This window comes from Dendrobates tinctorius, unplaced genomic scaffold (assembly GCF_039654945.1).
Source record: "Dendrobates tinctorius isolate UK_male_01 unplaced genomic scaffold, ASM3965494v1 ptg000049l, whole genome shotgun sequence".
NCBI lineage: Eukaryota > Metazoa > Chordata > Amphibia > Anura > Dendrobatidae > Dendrobates > Dendrobates tinctorius.
In genome coordinates, this window is record NW_027361717.1 from 25,759,012 (window position 1) to 25,783,881 (window position 24,870).

Consider the following 24,870-nt stretch of genomic DNA (forward strand, 5'->3'; position numbering starts at 1 on the left):
GGCACTGCTCTGTACAAAGGTAATGTTCTGTACAATGTCACTGATCTGTACAATGGCACTGCTCTGTACAAAGGTAATGTTCTGTACAATGTCACTGATCTGTACAATGGCACTGCTCTGTACAATGTCACTGATCTGTACAATGTCACTGATCTGTACAATGGCACTGCTCTGTACAATGGCACTGCTCTGTACAATGGCACTGCGCTGTACAAAGGTAATGTTCTGTACAATGTCACTGATCTGTACAATGGCACTGCTCTGTACAATGTCACTGATCTGTACAATGTCACTGATCTGTACAATGGCACTGCTCTGTACAATGTCACTGATCTGTACAATGTCACTGATCTGTACAATGGCACTGCTCTGTACAATGGCACTGCTCTGTACAAAGGTAATGTTCTGTACAATGTCACTGATCTGTACAATGGCACTGCTCTGTACAATGTCACTGATCTGTACAATGTCACTGATCTGTACAATGGCACTGCTCTGTACAATGGCACTGCTCTGTACAATGGCACTGCTCTGTACAAAGGTAATGTTCTGTACAATGTCACTGATCTGTACAATGGCACTGCTCTGTACAATGTCACTGATCTGTACAATGTCACTGATCTGTACAATGGCACTGCTCTGTACAATGTCACTGATCTGTACAATGTCACTGATCTGTACAATGGCACTGCTCTGTACAATGGCACTGCTCTGTACAAAGGTAATGTTCTGTACAATGTCACTGATCTGTACAATGGCACTGCTCTGTACAATGTCACTGATCTGTACAATGTCACTGATCTGTACAATGGCACTGCTCTGTACAATGGCACTGCTCTGTACAATGGCACTGCTCTGTACAAAGGTAATGTTCTGTACAATGTCACTGATCTGTACAATGGCACTGCTCTGTACAAAGGTAATGTTCTGTACAATGTCACTGATCTGTACAATGGCACTGCTCTGTACAATGTCACTGATCTGTACAATGGCACTGCTCTGTACAATGTCACTGATCTGTACAATGTCACTGATCTGTACAATGGCACTGCTCTGTACAATGTCACTGATCTGTACAATGTCACTGATCTGTACAATGTCACTGATCTGTACAATGTCACTGATCTGTACAATGGCACTGCTCTGTACAATGGAACTGCTTTGCACAAAGGTACTGTTCTTTAGAACTATACTTGTCTATACAATGTCAAATCAACAATGTGAATCCAGACAATCACCACCATCCAGAGCACAAAACATGAACCATGAAAGCAATTGGTTACGTTTAAAATAATTTTTATTAATTAATATTAAAAGTTAATGAACCAATTTAACTGCAAAAAGTCATATATCAGGTGCCTCTAAATTTAAAGGAAACAGAACCACCATGCAATGTATACATATAAAGTTGAATAGACCATCCACTATAGATTACCATAGAAAAAAAACTTTTTGTACCATAGTTGAGAAAGGTAATTAAATTAATAATTTATCTTCATATTGGATATCTGTCAAAGGCCTATGTATAGATGAAATCACAAATCAATGTGCAAAGTACATATACATTGTCTTTTTGTACTAAGAATTATCACTCAAGAACATCTACTACAAAATAAATATATCCACAAAATCACTAAAGATAAAGTCTTACCTGTTAGGAAGGAAAAAGTAGGCAGAGAATATAAGGTCACTATAGAGATATCTAATAAGCCAAATATAAGTGCTATTACATAAAATCCCCTACTAACAATTGTAAAAGAGAGTCTACACAAATTATCCGTATCATAATAAATGTAAATGGAAAGTGGATACAGTGACTCTCTATGGGGAACAAAGTATAAGCGCTATTACACAGAGTGTATAAGATAAATCTCTATAAAAAAACAGAGTATAAGCGCTATTACACAAAGTGTATATAATGGATCTCTATGGGGAACAGAGTGTGAGCGCTATTGCACAGAGTGTATAAAATAAATCTCTATAAAAAACAGAGTATAAGCGCTATTACACAGAGTTTATATAATGGATCTCTATGGGGAACAGAGTGTGAGCGCTATTACACAGTGTATACAATGGATCTCTATGGGGAACAGAGTGTGAGCGCTATTGCACAGAGTGTATATAATGAATCTCTATGAGTAACAGAGTGTAAGCGCTATTGCACAGTGTATACAATGGATCTCTATGGGGAATAAAGTGTGAGCGCTATTGCACAGAGTGTATAAAATAAATCTCTATAAAAAACAGAGTATAAGCGCTATTGCACAGAGTGTATATAATGGATCTCTATGGGGAACAGAGTGTGAGCGCTATTGCACAGAATGTATATAATGAATCTCTATGAGTAACAGAGTATAAGTGCTATTGCACAGAGTGTATACAAATCTCTGTGAGGAACAGAGTGTAAGCGCTATTGCACAGAGTGTATAAAATAACCTTCTATAGGGAACAGAGTGTAAGTACTAATGCACATCAATAAGTTCAAAAGTATCTCTGCTAAGCATAAATGAAAGAGATAGCCATATTATAATTACCTAGGCCAAAAAATAATAAAGTGCAGAGTGCTGGTGGCGAACAGGTGCTGGTGGGAACAGAGTGTGAGCTGGTGGCGCTCACACTCTGTTCCCCATAGAGATCCATTATATAAACTCTGTGCAATAGCGCTTATATTCTGTCATTTATAGAGATTTATTTTATACACTCTGTGCAATAGAGCTCACACTTTGTTCCCCATAGAGATCCATTATATACACTTTGTGTAATAGCGCTTATACTCTGTTTTTTTATAGAGATTTATTTTATACACTCTGTGTAATACTTTGTTCCCCATAGAGAGTCACTGTATTCACTTTCCATTTACATTTATTATGATACAGATAATTTGTGTAGACTCTCTTTTACAATTGTTAGTAGGGGATTTTATGTAATAGCGCTTATATTTGGCTTATTAGATATCTCTATAGTGACCTTATATTCTCTGCCTACTTTTTCCTTCCTAACAGGTAAAACTTTATCTTTAGGGATTTTGTGCATATATTTCTTTTATAGTAGATGTTCTTGAGTGATAATTCTTAGTACAAAAAGACAATTTATATGTACTTTGCACATTGATTTGTGATTTCATCTATACATAGGCCTTTGAAAGATAGCCAATATGAAGATAAATTATTAAGTTAATTACCTTTCTCAACTATAGTACAAAAAGGTTTTTTTCTATGTAATCTATATTGGATGGTCTATTCGTCTTTATATGTATACATTGCATGGTGGTTCTGTTTCCTTTAAATTTAGAGGCACCTGATATATGACTTTTTGCTGTTAAATTGGTTCATTAACTTTTAATGTTAATTAATAAAAATTATTTTAAACATAACCAATTGCTTTCATGGTTCATGTTTTGTGCTTTGGACGGTGGTGATTGTCTGGATTCACATTGTTGATTTGATGTTCTGTTTAGAACCATATGATATTGTAAGGACTTTCTTATATTGATTTCTCTTGTCTGTACAATGGCACTATTCTGTACAATGCAACTGTTTTGTACAGTGTCACTGCCCTGTACAATGATACTGCTCTGTACAATGTCACTGCTCTGTAGAATGGCACTGTTCTGTACAAAGGTAATGTTCTGTACAATGGCACTGCTCTGTACAAAGGTACTGTTCCTTAGAACTATACTTCTCTATACAATGGCACTGTTCTGTATAATGACACCGTTCTGTACAATGGCACTGCTCTGTACAAAGGAACTGTTGTATAGAACTATATGTAGCACATTGCTAGGTTCAGATAGGGGAGGGACAGGTCTCATGAATTCTTTGGAACTCTGGGGGAACCATTACTCAGGGCAACCATGCACTGCAGCTTCCTCAGGCACAAGATAGACCCACTTGCTCACACAGATACAATTGATAGAGTCCTCATGAACAGATGAACAGTGTAGTTTAATATTACAGCACATTCAGTACAATTCAAGTGTCTTAAGCACAGGCTTCATAAATAGTACAGCAGCTTCTTAAAGGTACATTGACTAACAGTCTCTTTTGATCTCACAGTTGAGCACAGATCAAGACTCTTTACAAAGGCACAGTAGTACACACAGCATTCCTTCTAGCACAGTGAGATGGAAGAGGGGGGAGGGCTTGCTGAGAAAGATGATCCCTGTGACACAATTCCTTCCAGTCCTTATCTTCCTGATCCTGATAGACTTTCTCAACTAGCAGTACAGGGGTTAGCCCAGCTCCTCTCTGTAATGGAATCCTGAGTCCCTATGGTTCACTTGCCTGAACTTTTGTGAGACAGATCACACATCACTTATCCCTTGTGCTGCTGCCAGTATAGTAAACAAGTTCCCCATACCCCTGGAGCTCTGCTAACCACTCCCTATCGCTTGTGTCTGTGTTAACCCCTCTAGTTGCTGGATGCTTTTGAAGCAACAGCACTCAGCACTACTTCTGCATGTCACACTCTTCCCTTTTCCCTCCTCGATATTTGCCTTAATTGATCGATCTGACCAATTCTGAGACAGTGGTGGGAATCATATCACTTTATATACATATTGGCATAACATTTATAAATATTAATAACAACCTATTATTACGACCTTTTACTTGTAGGACTCCTGTAAGAAATAGACAATTAAAACAAACAGAATTCTCTTCAGCTGGAGCTTTTCATATGTCTTCAACCTGCTCTCTCTCACTAGGCCTTAACAGTTCTTTGCTTCTACAAAGTCTTTTAAGGAAAATCAAAGTGTGAAAACAAATCTTTGCACCAGGCAACATCTTCCATACTGCCTCTCGGTGGTGAATACCACTCAAATGGGCCTTCGTGGCCCATGGGCAGGGACACCTGTTTCCAATCGACAGTCCTTGGCACTCGTATATGTCTCATACGTCAGCATCACAGGCTTCCTCACTTCTCAAGCTTACATCCTCCTGGTTGGTGGTTCCTCAGATACCACGGGTTCTTCGGTTGCAGGAGTTTCTTCCGCCACACTTATTTCTCGCACTTCCTCAGATGGTCTTGGAACTGCCTCTGTAAGTTCCTTTATTTTTCCTGAATCATCTGTTTCTGCACAGTCTGGTAATACTACTCCTCCTGAGTGTCATTCGGTCTCTGCAGATTGGTGTTCGATCATCAGAACTGAATTGGACTTCATCTGTACTCCTTGATATAAACTCTGGAGCCTTGGGGCTTAGTTCACTCTCCTGAGGATAGTACAACCCTCTCTTTGCCGGTCCGAGAGATACATCAATGTGTCTTCTTCATCGGAACTCTCAAGGTCACTATCCGCCTCTGGAGCTTCAGTCTGTGGTAGTCCCTTAGTCGATCTCGGTCGATGTCAGTTTACTTCTGAAGAATATTTAGAATTGAGAGTCCTCAGTGGTTGATACCTTTTAATGGCTAACTGAAAAGATGGTAACAAATTGAAAGCTTTCGAGACTACTCAGGTCTCTTCATCAGGCTAGACTAATACAACATCTGAAGAATCACATATTTATACACAAGACAGCACAGAAATAATGCAATAGATAAGACAAGTGATGTGAAGCAGAATTGTCATTATGGGAGAGTGTTAAACATAAATATTGAAGCAGTTCATAGATAAGGAGCCTGAAAGTTTTATTGCCCTCTGATGGGGTCTAGTTCTGTGTTGTGATGACCCCAGAAGGTCTGAAGAGCAAATTCCTTAATTGATGTAAAAAGACATAAATTCAAGCAACACATTCATTCCTGCACTGAATGTGTTGAAAGTTTTCATAAATTTTTACTCCGAGATTCTTCTCTCTCTCTGAGACTTGAAGTTACCTTTTAATACAAGTAATTTAATGTCCATCATGCTATGACCGGGGATACAAAAATGTTTTGCCACAGGTAGATCCATTCTTTTTTCCCTTATTGTGTGATGATGAGAATTCATCCTTGTTTTCAGTTTTTGCCCTGTCTCCCCCACATACAGACCCCCAGTTGGACATTTAGTACAAATAATTAAGTACACCACATTAGATGTGATGCAACTGAAAGTACCTGGGATCTTGTAGTCCTACTGTGATTTGGGGATCTTTATCTTGTCCGTGGTCATTATAAATGGACAGGTTTTACATTTTTTCTGGTTGCAAGGAAAGGTTCCTGCAGCTGTTGGAGAGGACAAGGAGCTTCTGACAATTATGCTTCTTAAATTTGGGGGCTGCCTAAAACACAGCAGTGGGGGATCTGGAAATATGGATTGTAATCGGGCATCTTTTTGTAGTAAAGGTTGTAATTTCCGTGCAGCTCCCCTTAGCACCTCCAGATTTGGACTGTAGGTGACCACTAGAGGCACCCGGTTATTTTCTTCTTTAGCTTTGTAATTTAGCAGGTGATTCCTTGATATTCTGGTAGCTCTTGTAATTTGGTTTTCAATTGTTCTTGGATGGTAGCCCTGATTCAAAAAGGTCTTTCTGAGGCGACCAAGGTGTTTGTCTCTATCCATGGAGTTGGAACATGAACATATACGATTGTATCTGATGGCTTGGCTGTAGACAATAGAGTTTTTTATGTGTTTTGGATGGAAACTGTCCCATTTAAGGTATGTTGGACGGTCGATTGGCTTCTGATACAGGGATGTCTCTATTTTATTGTTCTTTAGCTTAATGATGGTGTGTAAAAAGTTAATTTCAGTGCTGGAATAGTTGAGTGTTAAGTTGATGGTGGAATGAAATTGATTAAACTGTTCGTGGAACGTCTATAGCTGTTGCTCAGACTCCATCCAGATGATTAAAATATCATCAATGAAGCGGTAGTAGGCCAGAGGCCTGATGGGACATGAGGACAAAAAGTCACTTTCAAGCTTGGCCATAAAAAGATTTGCATACTGTGGAGCCATTTTACTTCCCATAGCTGTGCCAGTCTCCTGTAAATAGATCTTATTGACAAATTCAAAGTAATTGTGGGTGAGGATAAATTTTGTGAGTTTCACCACAGAATTCGCATCATTCCCGGTGTTTTCCATGAAGACTTTGCAGGCATATAATCCATCCTGGTGTGGGATATTAGAGTACAAAGATTCCACATCCATGGTGGCCAGGATGGTTCCTTCTGGTAGAGGACCTATTGCTGCTAGTTTATTCAATAGGTCAGTTGTGTCCTGAATGTAGCTGGGAGTATTCTTTACCACGGGTTTAAGAATACCCTCTACCCATCCAGATACCTGCTCAGTAAGGGTGCCCACACATATAATAATCGGCCTCCTTGGATTTCCAGATTTGTGGATTTTGGGAAGCATGTAGAATGTCCCTATTCTTGGACTCTCTGGTATCAGGTCATTGCCTCTTATGGATCCGTCAAGCAGACCAGATACCAACTTGTTTAGTTACTATTATCATTATTATGCATTTATATAGCGCCATTTATTCCATGGCGCTTTACATGTCAAAAGGGGAACTATAGACAAGTGTAATATATACAAGAATAATAAACAAGTGTAAGACAAGGGACGCACAAGTACATAAGGAGAGGGGACCCTGCACGCGAGGGCTCACAGTCTACAGGGATGGGTGAGGATACAGTAGGAGGGGGTAGAGCAGGTCGTGCAGTGGTTCAGTAGACCGAGCATCATTGCAGGCTGTAGGCTTGTCGGAACAGGTGGGTCTTCAGGTTCTTCTTGACGTTCCTTGTAATAGTCCTGTGTAGGATCCAACTCCAATTTTCTGTAGTAGCGTGTGTCCATAAGTTGTCTGTTTGCTTCCTTCATATAGTCTGATGTGTTCATCATGACTATTGCACCTCCCTTATCTATGAACTGCTCCAATATTTATGTTTAACCCTCTCCCATCTCCTTATCTATGAACTGCTCCAATATTTATGCTTAACCCTCTCCCATAATGACAATTCTGCTTCACATCACTTGTCTTATCTATTGCATTATTTCTGTCCTGTCTTGTGTATAAATATGTGATTCTTCAGATGTTGAATTAGTCTAGCCTGATGAAGAAACCTGAGTCGTTTTGAAAGCTTGTAATTTGTTACCATCTTTTCAGTTAGCCATTAAAAGGTATCAACCACTGAGGACTCTCACTGGTGATTTTGGCCTGATAACATGCACAGAAGTTGAGACAAATGGGTTTGACTGGCTACTAAAGGTAACACCCTCACCTGTGACCTGTTTGCTTGTAATCAGTGTGTGTGCATAAAAGCTGAGTGAGTTTCTGGGATCCAGAAAGACTCTTGCATCTTTCATCCAGCCACTGATGTTTCTGGATTGTGAGACATGGCGAAAGCAAAAGAATTGTCAATGGATCTATGGTAAAAAGTGCCATGACTCAAGACGGGGTGGTTCTGCCTCCATCCTGGACAGGTCAGGGTTAATGCTACTTCTCCTCTCTTTGGTTCTGGGGTGGCTATTTAATGCTGGTTGTTCCTAGGTCTGATGTCGGTGATACTTCCGTTTTACTCGGCTAGTGTAGCTGACCCAGGTTACTCGGTTAACTATCGTTGTTCCTCTGTATGCGTGTGTTTATCTGTGTATGACCCGGTTTGTTCCTTGACTCGTTTCTGTCTCCCGTCTCTGTACCGTTCTGACTTTTCTGGCTTCTGACACTTGGCTCTCCTCCTGACCATTCTCCTGTCCTGCCTTCGGATACTGCGCTCCCTCCTTTGCCTCTGACCCCCTGCTCATTACTGACTACTCTCTGGTCTCTCCCTTTGGCACCCGCTATCCCTGTCTGGCTTCCAACCCTGTTCGCTCCTGACTACATCCCCGTTACCACATCCAGCCGGCCCCATTCCATCGCGTGGTTGGCTCTGCCTCCATTGCTCAATCCAACCTCGCAAGCTGAGCTGGGCTCCGGTCCGGTGTGCACGGCACCTTGCAGTTCTCTCACTACTCCCTTTCTGGCCCGTGCTATCTGCTAGTGCCCCCTAGGCTTCACCTCTGGATACACACGCACTGTGTATCTGTCATAGTTTGGATAGGGTTCTTGCCTTGCACTCACAAGGTTAAGTGTATGTGGCCTCTTTCTGGATCTGGGAGGGGTATTTATACTCACTCTTTACCAGGGTTCTCTGTCAGCTATACTTTTGCCCTTGGCTTACTTTTAGTGACCCTTGTGTATTTGTGCCTTGTGCAGTGTGCATGATTCTGTGTTTGATATCTTGCCTTCTGACCCGGTCTGTCCCTATTGTGCGCTTGCCTGCCATTTCTGTACTATCTATTGCCTGTTCTGGTTTACTGATCTCTTGCTAAGTCCTGACTATCCATTCTGCCTGATGATTCGGTATTGTGTGTCTATTTTCCTGGTTTCTGACTTCAGCTACGTCTCTGGTGATTTTCCTGTCTATGCCCCTGGTACTTCTGCTGTCCATACGGTTTGACCCTTAGCCTGTCCCTGACATCCCTCCTGTCTAGCGCTCATCAGCGCTTCTGTTTGTGCTATACCTGCTGGTAGGATCTTTATTTCTGGCCGGCATCTCTCTCTGCTCTTGCTCCCTCTGGGAGACCTGCAGCCGGCTCCACCCCTTGGCAGTCACATGCTTCAGGTCCTGTTTGCCTGAAGCACGCATTTCCACCGCTGATGCCCTGCTCCACAGGTATCTTTTAGCATAGTTTGTTCTACTCAGGACAAGCCCACTGGCTCAGTGAGCAAGTGCAGTGAGGTGTTCCTGACAGTATCATTACAAAAGATAGTTGAACTGTATAAAACAGGAAAGGGATACAGAAATGTATCCAAGAACTTGATAATGCCAGTCATCAGTATTCAAACTGTGATTAACAAGAGAAAAATCAGGGGCTTTGTAAAAGCAAAACCACGGTCAGGTAGACCAACAAAAATTTTGTCCACAACTGCTAGTAAAATTGTTTGGGATACAAAGAGACACCCACATCTGTTGTCCACCCGGGTTTTTTTTCCATGGGAGCATTAGGTTCCTGATTCCCCCTTGGTAATATGCTGTCACTAGGGCTTGTATGGGAGGTTCCTTCATGTGTTTAAGCTCTGTATTGGGTTTTGCTGATTACCAGCTATCAGACTGGTGATTCAGGCTATTATTATTATATTAGTATATCCTTTTATCTTCTTCTGATATTATCTACCATTTGGGGGTTGTTCATGTATATATAGTGTTTCAGGTCCCCTTTTTTTGAGCATATCATATATACATGGATATTGGTTTAGCCTCATGAGCCACTACGAGTGGGGTTATCTTGGGTCATGATTATTTACTCTCATGTATTGGGGTTATTATGGAGTCATTACGCTGGGTGGACATAGTACTATGGTTTTTAAGTGTGTTTTAATTGTAATTGTGTGGTAATAAAATTATTGTTATTCATTTTTGTATATTCTTGTGGTGTGCATAATTCCAGTAGTGCTTTTTTCCTTTATTAAAACCCTCAAGTAACATCAGCTGAAATACTGGACTCTTTGAAAACTAGCGGTGTGGCTGTTTTAAGATGCACAATAAGGAGGTGCTTGAAGAAAAACGGGCTGCATGGTCAAGTTGCAAGAAGAAAGCCATTACTTGGCCACAAATGCCACAAAGTATCTTACCTACAATACACAAAACAGCACAGAGACAAGCCTCAAAACTTCTGGAAAAAAGTAATTTGGAGTGATGAGATCAAAATTGAACTTGACCACAACCATAAATATTACATGATGAAAGGAACACCATTCCTACTGTAAAGCATGGAGGTGGATCGCTGATGTTTTGGGGATGTATGAGCTACAAAGGCACAGGAAACTTGGTCAAAGTTTAAGGAAAGATGAATGCAGCACATTATCAGCAAATACTGGAGGCAAATTTGCAATCATCAGCCCGGAAGCTGCGCATGGGATGTACTTGGACGTTTCAACATGTCAACGATCCAAAACACAAGGCCAAATCGACCTGTCATTGGCTACATCAGAACAAAGAGAAGGTTCTGGAGTGGCCATCTCAGTTTCCTGACCTCAATATCATTGAGCCACTCTGGGGAAATCTCAAGTGTGCAGTTCATGCTAGGCAGACCAGGAATTTACAGGAACTGGAGGCTTTTTGCCAAGAAGAGTGGACAGCTTTACCATTTGAGAAAATAAAGAACGTCATCCACAACTACCACAAAAGTTTTCAAGCTGTCATTGATGTTACAGGGGGCAATACACGATATTAAGAAATGGGGTATGTAAACTTTTGTGCAGGGTCATTTGGGTGTTTTGGGCTGTCATTATTATTTAAAAAGAGAAAACACAGTAGTTTGACAATAAATGGCTTCACCCAACCACTATCCATGAATGGAGAAAAATTTTTGGTGTTATCATTCATATTCTCTGAAAAAAAGGCCAAGAAAGCAAAAATTCTGCTGGGGTTTGTAAACTTTTGAGCACAACTGTACCTCTCAATATATCTCTGCATGTATGGCCACAAGAAACGTTCACGGATCAAGTTTGTTTTCCTTTCCACTCCCAGGTGTCAAATGTTTTTATGGAGTTCTTTGAAGACCAACCTATGAAAAACGCTAGGTAGTACCAACTGCTGGTTTTGTCCTCCGTTACGACACAGGATACTGTCTTCACTGAGGTAGAGCTTCGTCCATTCTTTAACTAAAACCAATACTGCTGGTGACTCATTATCTCCCGTTTACTTGGAAACCGATTTTGGTCCACATAGGTAGTATTCTGCCAATTATCTGATATTCCCGTTGTGCACTACGGATTGTTCCTTTTGGTAGTTGTTGAATGGACAGGGGGTGATCTCGTTCTTTCACTTTTACGGTGGTTTCCACCGTCAATGGACACCACAATGGTGTGTCTTCTTCTTGATAAGCTTTTACTGCTTGGGTAGTGCTCTTAATAGCTTCCAGACTGATTTCCTCTGAGCATTCTTGCATGATCTCCTCAGGCTCCAGTGGCATTCTCGACAATCCATCAGCATCCGCATTGCATTTCCCTGGCCTGTACTTAATACTGAAATTAAAGTCAGCTAGTTCAACTACCCATCTCTGACCCATCGTATTCAGTTTGGCTATAGTGAGAACCTAGGTCAAGGGGTTGTTGTCCATGTAAACCTCAAATTCTTTTCTCTAATAGAGATAATCTCTAAATTGTTCACAGATAGCCCATTTCAATGCCAGAAACTGCAATTTTCCAGACTGCAGATGGTAAGTAATCTTGGCGTCTGTCAATGTTCTGGAACCGCAACTGATGACTCTCAATTTCTCATCTTGATGCTGATACAGGGCAGCTCCCAGTCCAACTTGAGAAGCATCACAATGAAGAACAAATGGTAAGTTGAAATCAGGATATCCCAATATGGGTGATTTTCCCAGGTAATCTACTAGCTCTTTCAATACCTCTTGGTGGTCTTGATGTCCAGAGAATGGGCTGCTGGGACGAAACGGTGTTGTTTCTTTTAAGTCTGGTTATGCCCGTGTTCTTCTTTTTCTCCATGGGTGTTACTGACACTGTCGTCTCCCTCAAGAGGAGACACAGTGGAGTGGCAATCCTGGAGAAGTTCTGGATATAAGTATGATAGTAGGAGAGGAATCCTATCATCTACCTCGCTTTCCTGACAGTAGAGGGCCACTAACAGTACCGGAGCAATTTCTGCTGGATCCATGGTATATCCTTCTACGGACACAATTTTCCCTAGAAATCGGACTTGCCTTTTGAACAGTTCACTCTTCTTTGAGGTCAACTTAACTCCGTGTTGTTGATACCGCTGAAGTATGGTCATCACATGTTCAACATGCTCCGGGAACGTTTTGTTGTGTACCACATAGTCATCCAAGTACGGCTGACAGATATCGTCCCCAGGGCTGTATTTAGAGTTCATGCTGCATTAGGCACTTTTAGTGCTGCCTCCCCCATTGATGAGTACGACTAATGCAGACACTTTGGCAAAAATCGCGGATGTGAAAGTAGCCTTTCTCCCTAGTGCAGCCATCTCCCCAGTGCAGCCATCTCCTCAGTGTACCCATCTCCCCAGTGCAGCCATCTCCTTAGTGCACCCATCTCCTCGGTGCACCCATCTCCTCAGTGTACCCATCTCCCAAGTGCAGCCATCTCCCTAGTTCACCCATCTCCTCAGTGCCCCATCTCCCCAGTGTAGCCATCTCCTCAGTGTAGCCATCTCCTCAGTGCACCCATCTCCCCAGTGCACCCAACTCCTCAGTGTAGCCATCTCCTCAGTGCACCCATCTCCCCAGTGTAGCCATCTCCTCAGTGCACCCATCTCCCTAGTGCAGCCGTCTCCCCAGTGCAGCCGTCTCCACAGTGCAGCCGTCTCCCTAGTGCAGCCATCTCCCCAGTGCAGCCATCTCCCCAGTGCATCCATCTCCCCAGCGCAGCCATCTCCCCAGCGCAGCCATCTCCCCAGCGCAGCCATCTCCCCAGTGCACCCATCACTCCAGTGAAGCATCTCCTCAGTGTACCCATCTCCCCAGTGCAGCCATCTCCCTAGTGCACCCATCTCCTCAGTGCAGCCATCTCCTCAGTGCACCCATCTCCTCAGTGCACCCATCTCCCCAGTGCACCCATCTCCTCAGTGCATCCATCTCCTCAGTGCACCCATCTCCTCAGTGCACCCATCTCCTCAGTGCACCCATCTCCCCAGTGCACCCATCTCCCCAGCGCAGCCATCTCCCCAGTGCAGCCATCTCCCCAGCGCAGCCATCTCCCCAGCGCACCTATCTCCCCAGCGCAGCCATCTCCCCAGCGCAGCCATCTCCCCAGCGCAGCCATCTCCCCAGTGCAGCCATCTCCTCAGTGTACCCATCTCCCCAGTCCAGCCATCTCCCCAGCGTACCCATCTCCCCAGCCCAGCCATCTCCCCAGCGCAGCCATCTCCTCAGTGCACCCATCTCCCTAGTGCAGCCATCTCCTCAGTGCACCTATCTCCCTAGTGCACCCATCTCCCCAGTGCACTCATCTCCCTAGTGCAGCCATCTCCTCAGTGCACTCATCTCCCCAGTGCAGCCATCTCCCCAGTGCAGCCATCTCCCCAGTGCACCCATCTCCCTAGTGCAGCCATCTCAGTGCACCCATCTCCCTAGTGCAGCCATCTCCTCAGTGCACCAATCTCCCCAGTTTGGCCATCTCCCCAGTTCATCCATCTCCCCAGTGCAGCCATCTCCTCAGTGCATCCATCTCCCTAGTGCAGCCATCTTCTCAGTTCACCCATTTCCCCAGCGCAGCCATCTCCCAGTGCAGCCATCTCCCCAGCGCACCTATCTCCCCAGCGCAGCCATCTCCTCAGTGTAGCCATCTCCCCAGTGCAGCCATCTCCTCAGTGTACCCATCTCCCCAGCCCAGCCATCTCCCCAGCGTACCCATCTCCCCAGCCCAGCCATCTCCCCAGCGCAGCCATCTCCTCAGTGCACCCATCTCCCTAGTGCAGCCATCTCCTCAGTGCACCCATCTCCCTAGTGCAGCCATCTCCTCAGTGCACCCATCTCCCTAGTGCAGCCATCTCCTCAGTGCACCTATCTCCCTAGTGCACCCATCTCCCCAGTGCACTCATCTCCCTAGTGCAGCCATCTCCTCAGTGCACTCATCTCCCCAGTGCAGCCATCTCCCCAGTGCAGCCATCTCCCCAGTGCACCCATCTCCCTAGTGCAGCCATCTCAGTGCACCCATCTCCCTAGTGCGGCCATCTCCTCAGTGCACCAATCTCCCCAGTTTGGCCATCTCCCCAGTTCATCCATCCCCCCAGTGCAGCCATCTCCTCAGTGCATCCATCTCCCTAGTGCAGCCATCTTCTCAGTTCAACCGTTTCCCCAGTGCAGCCATCTTCTTAGTGCACCCATCTCCCTAGTGCAGCTGTCTCCACAGTGCACCCATCTCCCCAGTGCACCCATCTCCCCAGTGCACTCATCTCCCCAGTGCACCCATCTCCCCCCTCCCTGCTGGGCTCATTCTCATCTCCCCACTCCCTCCTCGCTGGGCTCATTCTTATCTCCCCCCCCTCCCTGCTGGGCTCATACTCATCTCCCCCCCCAAGGCTCATACTCATCCCCCCCAGGCTCCTACTCATCTCCCCCCTCCCTCCCCTCTGGGCTCATACTCATCTCCCCCCCTGGGCTCATACTCATCTCCCATCCCCCCAGGAGCAAACTCATCTTCCCCTGGGCTCATACTCATCTCCTCCCCCTCAGGCTCATACTCATCTCCCCCCTCCCTCCCCTCTGGGCTCATACTCATCTCCCCCTCCGCTCATATTCATCCCCCCCAGGCTCATACTCATCTCCCATCCTCCCCCCCGCTCATACTCACCTCCCCCAGGGCTCATACTCATCCCCCCGGGCTCATACTCATCTCCCCCTCCCTCCCCTCTGGGCTCATACTCATCTACCCCTCTGCTCATATTCATCCCCCCAGGCTCATACTCATCTCCCATCCCCCCGCTCATACTCATCCCCCCCGGGCTCATACTCATCTCCCCCTCCCTCCCCTCTGGGCTCATACTCATCTCCCCCCTGGCTCATATTCATCTCCCCCCTCTGGGCTCATACTCATCTCCCATCCCCCCGCTCATACTCACCTCCATCCAGGCTCATACTCACCCCCCCGGGCTCATACTCATCTCCCCCCTCCCTGTATGCATGGCTGGGCTCACTTTGCGTGGTCCCTGCATGTTTACCGCTCCAGGCGCCGGCATTCTTCCTGTGTCACAGGCTGTGTGTGTGAGCGGTCACGTGATACCGCTCATTAAGGCCATGAATATGGATGCCACGCCTATGGGAGAGGAGTGGCATCCATATTCATTACTGTAATGAGCGTTATCACATGACCGCTCACACACACACAGCCTGTGACAGGAAGAATGCCGGCGGAGCCGAAGACCTTCGGAGCCGCAGGAACCACTGGAGCCGAGGAGGTGAGTATGATGTCTTCAAGAGGGGAGGGGAGGAGAGGGAAGGGGAGCTGAGGGGAGGTCCGACCCGGACTTCCATTATAAAAAAAAAAAACCTTTGCTCAGGTGCCGCCCCACCGCATCGTCCCGCCCTAGGTGCCCGCGGGTGCCTAGAGGAAAATACGGCCCTGATAGTCCCTCAGTCCTTCTAAACATGTCTCCATGTTCCTTTTTAATTGTGCTGGAGCTGAACTGAGCCCAAACGGTATGCAGATCGACTCATACAATCCACATGGTGTGATGAATGCTGTCAAGGGTCTACTGGACTCCTAGACAAACCCTTAGTGGTATGCCTTACCCTGATCGAGGACAGAGAACCAGGTACTTCCTGATAGGCTATCCAACATATCTTAGATCTTTGATATCGGGTGTCGATCAGGTACTGACTTTTGGTTTAGTTCCCGGTAATCACAGCAGAGTCTCAGCAAACCGTCCTTCTTCCTAACAGAGACAATATGAGAGGAATAAGACGACTTCGACTTTTAGAACCAACCTCTGTTGATTAGATCTTGTAAATACTCTTTCACTTCACAGTGTAATGGTTTCGGCACTGATGTGTAACTTTTGGTAACTGGGGTCATGTCTTTCAAATTGCTTTTCAACTGCAACGATGGAATACAGCCTATATCAGAGTCATCTTTAGAGAATGCATGACACTCTTCTCTCAGCATCTGTTTGGCTACCGCTAGATCTTCTCCACACAAGTGTTCCAGGGATACTGGGGGATCCCAGGTGGGTCATGCAAATTCCTCCCCTGGGTAACTCCCGTTCTGTGGTGGGGGGACTGAATTCACGGTAGAACCCTGGGTGGGTCTCACACCGGCTGAATATACCGCTTTGATGGTTTTGATGTGACCAAACACAGTCTTTGGATCCAGTCTAATTTTGTATTTCATGGCATTCATCACCAGCACTGTCACTCAGGCAAACCCACAAGTAGGATTCGTAAGCACAGTCTCACCTTGAACTAGACCTTCTGGAAGTTCAGAGGAGTCTTTTGGCACAAACAGTCTTTTCTGGACTTTTCTTCCCGGTTCCACCTGGACTCCACACCTCAATCCCACCATTTGGTTTGCAGGGATGATGGTTGGGCGCAGGCCTACCTTGACATCTTTTAGGTCCATTGAATTCTATGCTTTCTTTACTCTATGAATCACGTTTTCTGCCACATTGTTGGGTATGGCGAGCGATGTGGCAAATGCATCCACCATCAGTGTCCCTGACTTGTGTTTTGTGATGAGCGAGCATACTCGGTAATGCTCGGTACTCACCCGAGCATCGCTGTACTCGCGGTGCTCGGCAAGCGCCGAGCATTTCCGGGATTGTTCAGCGGGAGCTCGGGTCCCCGCCCAGCATGTTTGGCGCTCTTTAGAGCGTCAATTAACATGCAGGGTTTGTCTGCCACGCTCTGTAATGCCACAGACATGTTGGTTGTGGCAATACAGTGATTGGCTGACCGCACAGCGTCATCAGGTCTATATCAGACCTGGTGCCGCCCTGATGGTTCCAGTCAGCTCCGGAATCATCAGTGTAGGGAGAGTTGCTGCAGCGATAGTGACAGAATAGGTGGGGTTTCAGTTTCTGTGGGTATGCCATAATAGAATACACAAATCCAGCTAAATCAACAGTCCTTCTAAGGACTAATTACGGGATATATAGATTGCAGCGCTAGGCAGACAGGGAGTGTATGTGGGTATATACATATCAATGCAAGGCATGCAGGCACTGTATGTGGGTATATAGATATCACTGCTAGTCAGGCAAACATTGTATGTGGCATACTTCATTGCATACATCAAGAGGGTCCATTACATTACTGCCTGCTGCTGTCTCTTACATATATTGATGATGTATACATAGCCCCAGGTATCAGTGGCCAGGAATATTTTTTTCCCATCTTAATCCTGATTATTTTATTCAAAAGCAATCCAGAGCACACATTTTTTCCTCCATTTGCTTGTTGACACTGCAGAATACAGCCAGATCATTTTCATAGTACAGCGTGAAAATTCAGCTAATTTAACGGGTTTGCCCGTCCCAGCGGTCACATCTGAGTGCACAGAAAATTCTGCCATTTTTGTGATACTGTAAAATTATTTTGGAGTGTCTTATACAATTTCTTGAAACCATTTTGCAACCAAAAAAATATTTACACACATACTGTACATATTAGTCCATCAAATAACTTTCACAACCAAGGTCACACTCCGTATTGCAAATCTAACCACCATACCCTCACAGATGATGGAAGGCAAAGGAGTGTATGTTTCAAAAGACAGAGAGACAACAAAAAATTAATTAAAGCTCAAAACTTTTCTTCAAGTGAATACATAAAGTGTCTCAGTGCCTATAAACTCCTCATGAAATGAGTCAATCTCCCTTAACATAGATAAAGTGTCACAATGCCTATGAACAGATGATAAAGAAAGTATATCCACCAACCCTTTGGCTCAATCCCAAAACAACAATAAGAAATGCCTCTGTACCTATGATGCAAAGAACAGATCTAGCTATCTAAATAGCGCTCTTAACAAAAAAATGCATCTTATGAGGAGATTGTAGGCACTGAGACACTTTATGTATTCACTTGAAGAAAAGTTTTGAGCTTTAATTAATTTTTCGTTATCTCTGTCTTCATTTGTCAAGTATGCATGGATACTTATTTAGCACTCCTTACAAATTGTCTACTTATTTAACTTATTTAGTGTTTTGCTATGTCCAATAGATGGGTAGAATTATCTTAACATCTCCACTTTTTACTCAGGCAGTTGTTTTTTGCCAAGTCTTTTTTCTTGACATGAGGCATCCTCTTTATGTGTATTTATGCATCCAATAAATACATTTTGAAACATACACTCCTTTGCCTTCCGTCATCTGTGAGGGTATGGTGGGTTAGATTAAAAAAAAATATTTAGCTACAGGACAAATATTTTCCACGGGGTTTTGTCCGCCACACGGATCGCATATCATTGCGGTCAAAATTGTGCCATTTCAGGCCTCCATAGAATTGTTTTTGTTGTGTCTTAGCCTACTTATTGACACAATTTTACTGGCCAAAAAAACAAAACAAGCCAGATATTTGAAAGTGTGGTATCTCCAACACACGCCTCATCTATCTGTGGGCTACAAATTGTGGCATTTCAGGCCTCCATTCAACTGGTTTTGCTGTGTGCTACCTTAGTTAGTGACACTGTTTTGCTGCAAAAAAAAACCACAGGCCACATATTTTACAGTGTGGTATCATTCTCCGTCACATGCCTCATATATCTGTGGGCTAAAAATTGGGGCATTTCAGGCCTACATTGAACTGTTTTTGCTGTGTGCTACCTTAGTTAGTGACACTATTTTGCTGCAAAAAAAAAATACAGGCCACATATTTTACAGTGTGGTATCTCCGTCACATGCCTCATCTATCGATGGGCTACAAATTGTAGCATTTGAGGCCTCCATTCAACTGTTTTTGCTGTGTGGTACCCTAGTTTGTGACACTATTTTGCTGTATAAAAAAAAAGGTCACATATTTTACAGTATGGTATATGCGCGACATGCCTCATCTATCTGTGGGCTAAAAATTGTGGCATTTCAGGCCTCCATTCAACTGTTTTTGCTGTGTGTTACCCTAGTTAGTGACACTATTTTGCTGTAAAAAAAATACAGGCCACATATTTTACAGTGGGGCATCTCCGTCACACGCCTCATCTATCTGTGGGCTACAAATTGTGGCATTTGAGGCCTCCATTAAACTGTTTTTGCTGTGTGTTTCCCTAGTTCTTGACACTATTTTGCTGTAAAAAAATAAAAATACAGGCCACATATTTTATAGTGTAGCATCTCCGGCACATGCCTCATCAATCTGTGGGCTACAAATTGTGGCATTTGAGGCCTCCATTCAACTGTTTTTGCTGTAAAAAATAATACAGGCCACATATTTTACAGTGTTGTATCTGTGTGACACGCCTCATCTGCGGGCAACAAATTGTGGTATTTGAGGCCTCCATTCAAATGTTTTTCCTGTGTCTTAGCCTAGTTATTGACACCAATTTGCTAAAAAAAATTTTTTACCTACAGGCCAGATATTTTAAACTGTGATTTTTTCCGCACGCGGATCACATATGAGTTCACTCCAAATTCAGCCATTTGTAGTGAACGTGGAAAATATTGTAGTCCATTTAAAATGGGCAAGGTGTGTGGCAAGGGATGGAGAAGTGTATGTGATGGTGCATGCAGAGGCCGTGGGCAAGCTGAAATTGTGCCACAACAAACACCCACATCTTCTCGTCCAACATTCCTGTCCGAATTACCAGGGGACCGCAAAACACCACTATTGAACCCAGAGCAGTGTCAAAAGGTTGTTGTTTGGATAGCATATAATGCCTCCAGTCACTTTGCAACAACCACCACCTCCCTGTCTTCCACACATTCAAGTCTGAGTAGCCATGAGTATGGACCACATATTCCTCACCCTGATCCTCCTTCCTCTCACCATGCCAAGTGCCTGGAGACAACTTATCCTACACCTGGACACTCCGTAGAGCTGTTCAGTTTTCCCTTTGGAGATTCATGCCTCTCGCCTGCTCCACTTGAAGCGGGGCAGGATGATATTGCATTTAGTGATGCACAAATCTTTGAGCAGCCATGGTCACAAGAGGTGGACATTGATGAGACTCAATTGCCAGCAAATCAGGAGGAGGACCAGGGTGTGAAAGTGGAAGATGAGGTGGTAGATGATAGAGTAATTGACCCAACCTGGCAGGAGGACATGCAAAGCGAGGACAGCAGCACACAGGGGGAGGGAGATGTAGCACCACAACAGGCAGGAAGAAAAAGTGTGGTGACCGTAGACAGAAGGCGGGCAACCATTCCTCGTAATACCAACATGACGGAAGTTGGCAGTACAACTGTTAGGTCTTCCCGAGTCTGGTTGTTTTTCAAAGACTCTGCTGATAACCCCAAATAGGCCATTTGCACCACCTGCCATGCCCGCATCAGCAGGTTTAGCAAAACTACCAGCCTGACCACCACCAGCATGATCAGGCACATTGCAGCAAAGCACCCGACTTTGTGGGCTGAACCCCAAGCTCCAGGAACAGTGTCTGCTGGTGATACCACTGCTTCTTCCACTGTTGTGCGTGCAAGCCAATCACCTGTCCACGGTGCATGCGAAGATGCCTCCTGCCCTGCACCTGTCGTTGCCCACACTCAACTAGCACCATCATGAAGCACGTCCACATCCTTGTCCCAGCGCAGTGTTCAGTTTTCTATACCCCGTCACTGGAACGCAAGCAGAAATACGCAGCCAACGCCCCACAGGTCACAGTACTAAATTAACACATTTCTCGCCTGCTTGTGCCCGAAATGTTGCCTTTTAGTCTCGTGGAGACGGAAGCTTTCCGCAACCTGATGGCGGCGGCCGTTCCAAGGTACTCGATCCCCAGCTGCCACTATTTCTCCCGATGTGCCATCCCGGCTTTACACAAGCACGTGTCCCACAATATTACCCATGCCCTCAACAATGCTGTTACTGGGAAAGTCCACCTAACCACGAACACGTGGACAAGTGCTTGTGGACAGGGACGGTACATCTCGCTGACGGCACACAGGGTTAACATAGTGGAAGCCGTGACCCAGTCAGACCTTGGGATGGAACACGTCCTCCCGATGCCGAGGATTGCGGGCCCTACATCAATCAGGGTTGCCCCTACAGTCTACAGCTCCTGCACCTCCTTCTCTTCTTTAGCCTCCATCTCCGAAATGCACTGCAGCACTGCCTCAGCCAAACGGCAACAGGCTGTGCTGAAGCTAATATTCTTAAGTGACAAACCGCACAATTCTGAAGAGTTGTGGACAGCTCTGAAAGAGCAGGCAGATCTGCGGCTGACACCGTTGAACCTACAGCCAGGCATGGTCGTGTGTGACAATGGCTGGAAGATGGTGGCGGCTCTGAGGCGAGGCGAATTCACACATGTACCATGCCTGGCCTATGTGGCTAACATCATTGTTCAACAGTTTCTCAAAAGGTATCCGGAGCTGCTTGTGAAAGTACGCCATCTGTGTGCCCATTTTAGAAAGTCAGCTACAGCTTCCACCACCCTTGCTGTGCTTCAGCAGTGTTTGCAGCTTCCGGCATACCGACTGGTGTGTGATGTCCCCATGTGTTGGAACTCTACACTGCATATGTTGCAAAGGATTTGTGAGCAGAAGAGGGAAGTTGTTGACTACCAGCATCAACAAGGCTGTCGGTACTCAGTTCAGACTTCACACACAATACCTCAGGAGTGGACATGGATGTCAGACATATGTACCATCCTACAAATCTTTAAGGTGTCCACCAAGATGGTGAGCGGCGTTGACGACATAATTAGCGTCACTATCCCGCTTCTCTGTATTCTGAAAAGCTCTCTGTTTACAATGAAAGAGGATGCATTGCAGGGGGAGCGTGATGAGATGGAGCAAGGAACCATACAGGGTGATTACACACAGCACAGCCTCATGTTATGCCAATGTGGTTTGGTTGACAATGAGGAAGAGGAGGAGGAGCAGGAAGAACAGGAGCTACTTTCATGTGCTATAGACAGTACTACAAGCACAACTGTCATACTGACTGTTCAGCATGGATGGCCTGAGAGGAGGAGGAGGAGAGCATGGTCAGTCATCCTCTTGGTGAGGCCGCAGAAGTCTTGCCTGTTAGCAGTCTGGCACGCATGGCTGACTTTATGTTGCACTGCCTTTCCAGTGACCCTCGTATTTTCAAACTTTTGAGTGACAGTCATTACTGGTTGATGACACTTCTAGACCCACGCTATAAGGAGATCTTTCAATCTCTTCTTCCAGAGGCAGACAGGTGTACTAAAATGGTTCAGTAAAAGAAGGCCAATGTTGCAGAATTATTAAAAAATTCCCATTTGAAAACGCTGGTGGCAGAGGTCGCAGTTCATTGGACAACCAAGGAGTACAGGCAAGAGAGACACCAACTCCAATCCAGCAGAGGCAGGGGAACACTGGCAAAGCTCTGTGAGAGTTTTCTCAGACCCTCCCATCGCACTGGCCCTAGGCGTGGGGTATTCTCACAAAGAGTTTAAAGTTTTGGAAGATGCTATGGGAGTACCTTGCTGACAGTACCAATGTCCTCTGTGATTCCTCTGTGCCTTATAATTATTGAGTAACCAAGCTGGACATGTGGCATGAACTGGCTCTCTACGCCTTGGAGGTCCTGGCCTGCCTTGCCGCTAGCGTTTTGTCAGAGCGGGTTTTTAGTCCCACTGGTGGTATTATAACTGATAAGCGCATCCGCCTGTCAACTGAAAATGCTGACAGGCTGACTCTTATAAAAATGAACAAGGGCTGGATTGGGCCAGACATCTCTACACCACCGAATGATAACAACAAAACATAATCTCAAATCCAGTGTCATTTTTTGGGAGGTATATTCGCATGCACCTCTTCACACCCACACATGGGTATGTAAGGGGGAGCAAGGGTGGTACTATTTCCCCCACACTCGTCCTGGTATGTCTAATTGTATATATTATAGTGTATAATGTTTTATTATATATTTTACTATAGGGAAAGTGTAGTGCCTATTTATGGCCACTAGATGGGGCATTATAAGTGTGATTAATATAGGACAAGAGTTCATTAGTCTTAATAGTTAACCGTAGGAGGGGTTAGCTGGGTGTAAGGCAGGAATAGTTCCTGGGTAGAGTCAGAAGGGACTAGGTAGCCCGAAGTGCTTGGGTGGGCTTAATGCCTGAGCTGCTCAGCATCCCGCATCGTTTAAGAGGGAGCCCAGCCATCCAGAGTCAGTGGGCCAGCATAGCTACAGTTACAGCAGCTACAGCAGCTACAGGAACTTGGCCTACAGGAGAAGTCACCGCAGCACAACAGGGCAGATCGCTCACCATGTGGCAGGTCATTGCTTGGGCTGATGCTCTCAAATCTGGGGCAAAACGGCTCAGGGAACACCCGTATGCAGTGGGGCTTTACAGGGAGGACGCTGAGGAGCCGTTGGGAATGGTCCAACCCAGGCACGTGCCGTGTGACAAAGAGAGGAGTACAGGGAAAGATGAAGTAACGTGTAACGTACAAGCTGTCGATAATGTTGTAACAAATCTGGATGTGCTGCGAAGAGAATACTTTTGTCATCATTGGGCATAAAAGTATTTACATACAAAGATTAGATATATTACGGATTTCAAAATATGCATTGGATTTTAAAGCAGTTGTCCTAGTTTGGGATGAAACTGCGTAGTCACTATATTTGACTTCTGAATCCTCACACCGTACCCACTGTCAGGATTCTCTTGTGCCAGTGGCGATTGGCCTATATACGGTCATGTGCCAACTAGATGTGCTCTGCCTCGTTCAATTCAATTGTATTGAGTGAGGCCTTGAATGTCTAATAGGAGTGTATTCAGAATTATGCAAATTACATACTTGAGGTCACGTGACCGCCCGTTCTCACCGCCAGTAATGAAAAATCCTGGCGTGCAGAGTAAATGCTGTGAGGATTCAGAAGTCTGCAGTCATATAGAGTGACTGCAGAATTTCATCCAAAACCTGGACAACCCCTTTCAATTCTGTATCAAATAGCATGTAGATGAGATTAGTGAAATCTCATCTAGTTAGTTGATACTCTAGTTTCCACAGCAAATACTTATAGAGAAGTCGTTTTTCCTCCTAAGAATTATGAAACCTAACTCAACTCAAAAGTTGAAAACTCCTGCTGCCACAGGGGTCCATTTCTGAGATAGGAGGATTTATTTGAGTACTGATGCTGGAAGACTGGCTATCACTTGTGGATTGGAGGGTATGAGATATTAAAAGTGCATTATTTAGCATATTAAGCTTTTTGGTAAGAGATATAATATGAAAATCCCAGTTGATTGCCACCAATCCCAGTTGATCACCACCAAAGCAAGTGCCTGGTAAACACCTCATTATGTGTCAGCTTCCTTGACTCCTGGAGAATAACATGGGATATTGTGTCTGACTCTCTCAATT

General features: G+C 44.9%; 1 protein-coding gene across 1 annotated transcript in view; it reads right to left on the reverse strand.

Moving 5' to 3' along the window:
• Positions 1-24,870, reverse strand: part of LOC141091158 (saxiphilin-like) — a 244,216-nt gene that overhangs the window by 56,612 nt on the left and 162,734 nt on the right. The window lies entirely within an intron of this gene.